Here is a 2,553-nt window from a genome sequence, read left to right as displayed (position 1 = left end):
TGATGAAAATGAAGGTGTGGCTGGCGTTCCCAGAGCTCCTGCCCTCACTGTGGCAGCAGGCGGTAGTTTCAGTGGACAAGGAAGCTTCACAGGCTACCACAAGCCTGGGCCCTAGAATCCTGTCTGGGAGCCGGGGGTGGGGGGCTCTGTGTGGCCTCTTGTCCAAGGACAGCTCTGCCCAGCAGACCTAGTATCTGCCATCCCCCAGGAGACAGGCCACCAGTGGTTCAGGGTGATGGCCTGGTGACTTTGTGATCCCCCAGCCCTTAGCCTAGAGGCTCCCCACACTCCTAGCAGTGCCCGTGGACACAGTAAAGGGCTCCAAAGCCAGCAGTCTGGAGGTGCTGGACTCCTGGCCCCCACGGAGTTGTGTCTACACCAGACCAGACCCCAGCCAGATTCTCCTTCTCAGCTGCAGACCATGGCCCTTCTGGGGTTCCTGTACCCCAGTACCTTACATGTACACACAGGTGCTCCTTCCTCAAGCTTCCCCTGAAGTGTGTACAAGGCTCCGAGGGACAGGACCGTGGCCTGTGGAGCCCACAGTTAACACAGGGGTTCAACACAATCTGAGACTTCGAAGGTGCAGGGGATGTGCGTGCGGATGAAAGGTGGTGGGCAAGGCTCCTCAGGGCCCACAGGGGAGCGTTGGCCTCGGACAGAGGGACAGACATGGGATGGACACAGCCTGACAACGGGAAGTGGTCCTGAGAGCAGCTCTGACAGCGGGGGCCTTGGGGGACATAGCCACTGAGAAGCCGGACGCACGGAGGGGCCCAGGCCGGCCTCACCCGCTGTCCCAGGCCTGGGTCTGTTGCCCTCGCAGTGTGTTAGGGTTGGTAGCTTCTGGAATGGCTAACAACGACCTAGGACATAAACTCCCTCGCGTCCTTTCTTGTCCCTTCTAAAGGGAACCGACCGTCACTTTCGCAAGCCGCTCCAACTTTGACAGGCCGATTCCGTGCTGCGTGGTACAGAAGAGGAGAGGGGAGACGCGCTGCACCGACATCTTTATTATTCCTGGGAGGGGAGCAGGGTACACAGCCACGTTGCAGTCACCGAGCTTGTTAAAAATATCTCAATAAATAAAACAAATAAGCAACATATACACTGAAACAGAAAATATTTTAAAAATGGTTAGCTGAGCAAATCATGAGAAAGAGAAGAGGCGAGGAGTGAGGAGGGTTCCAGGCTTTCATGGAACAGTCATGCAGAGGCTGGGGGGCGAGGGAACACGAGGTTCTTTTTCTGAGAGCCTTGGTCCAGTTTAAACAGAAGGTACAGGAATGCATTTCTGTTTTATTAAAAAAATATACATTAAAAAAGGCACTTAGAGGGAAATACAAATCCAAAATTTCAATCCTTGTAAATATGTTCCTGAATCTAGAGATTTTCGGAAAGAATAAATCCCCCCCCCCCCAAAAAAAATAAAACTGAGAAGAAACATCCGAACAGTGGCCAGGATGACAAGGAAATGTCACCGGCAAGAACGACCATGAGTGCCGCATCCTCTGTGGGGACCTCTCTGGGTCAGGAGCTGTGCAGTCCGGGCTCTCCCACTCGGTGCCGCTGCTGTCCCCTCGTCCACACGCTGTGCTGGACCGCAGATGGGGAGGCTTCCTTGAGGTTGTTCAGGTTTCAGAAGTGACAGATGTGGAGGCGTCCCAGTTCCACTTGAGCCTCAGCCCCACAGGACAGCCTGGAAGACACGCAAGAGGGAGAGTGAGACACCACGCACACGGGGTATGCCTGTGTGGTTGTGTGTACGTGTGTGTGGTATGTGTGGTTGTATGTGTGCAGTTATGTGTGTGGTTGTGTATGTGTGTGGAGTGTGGTATGTGTATGAGTTTGGTGAGTGTGTGGCTATCTGTTGTGGTATGTGTGTGTGCAGTTGTCTGTGTGGTTGTATATGTGTGTAGTGTGCACGTGTGGTTTTCTGTGTGGTGTGTCTGTCTGGTGTGTATTTTTATATGTGTGTGTGTGTGTGTGTATGGTTAGGGTTTATGTGTCTGCGTGGTTGTGTATGTGTGGGCAGTATGTGTGGTGTGTGTTTGGGTATGCGTGGTTTTTGATATAGCATATGGGGTTGTGAGTGTTATATGTAGTGGCTGTGTGTTGTTGTGTGTGGCTGTGTGTATTTTTTGTGTTATGTATGTATGTGGTGTTGTTTGTATGTATGTGATATGTGTGGTATGTGTGGTTGTGTATGTGTGTGGTGTGGTTGTGTGTGTAGTATAGTTGTGTGTATGTGTGGTTATGTGTATGAGTCAGGTGTCTGTGTGGTTATGTGTGTGTGGCTGTATATATGTGGTGTGTGTGTGTATCGTGTGTGGCATATGTATGTGTATGGTTGTGTGTAGTTGTATGTGTGGTGTGATATGTCTGTGTGTGTTTGTGCATAGTGTACTGTGTGTGTGTGTGGCTGTGTGTTTTTGTGTGCATGTGTGTGTGGTTATGTGTGGTGTATATGTGGTGTTGTGCATATGTATGTGGTGTTGTTTGTATGTATGTGATATGTGTGGTATGTGTGGTTGTGTATGTGTGTGGTGTGGT

At 51.0% G+C, this 2,553-nt stretch overlaps 1 protein-coding gene across 1 annotated transcript in view; it reads right to left on the bottom strand.

The window, feature by feature from the left end:
* Window positions 1-991: 991 nt before the first annotated feature.
* The window catches only part of LOC111144886 (twist family bHLH transcription factor 2), a 49,953-nt gene continuing 48,391 nt past the window's right edge, over window positions 992-2,553 (bottom strand). The window contains exon 2 of the mRNA XM_022499473.1: window positions 992-1,699. The gene's annotated coding sequence lies outside the window, so the exon portion shown is untranslated. The remainder of the gene's footprint in view (window positions 1,700-2,553) is intronic.

The sequence above is a fragment of the Enhydra lutris genome, unplaced genomic scaffold (assembly GCF_002288905.1).
Source record: "Enhydra lutris kenyoni isolate GAN:26980312 unplaced genomic scaffold, ASM228890v2 scaffoldscaffold1, whole genome shotgun sequence".
Taxonomy (NCBI): Eukaryota; Metazoa; Chordata; class Mammalia; order Carnivora; family Mustelidae; genus Enhydra; species Enhydra lutris.
Note: the sequence above shows the minus strand (reverse complement) of the source record. Positions and strands in the feature narration are given on the sequence as shown.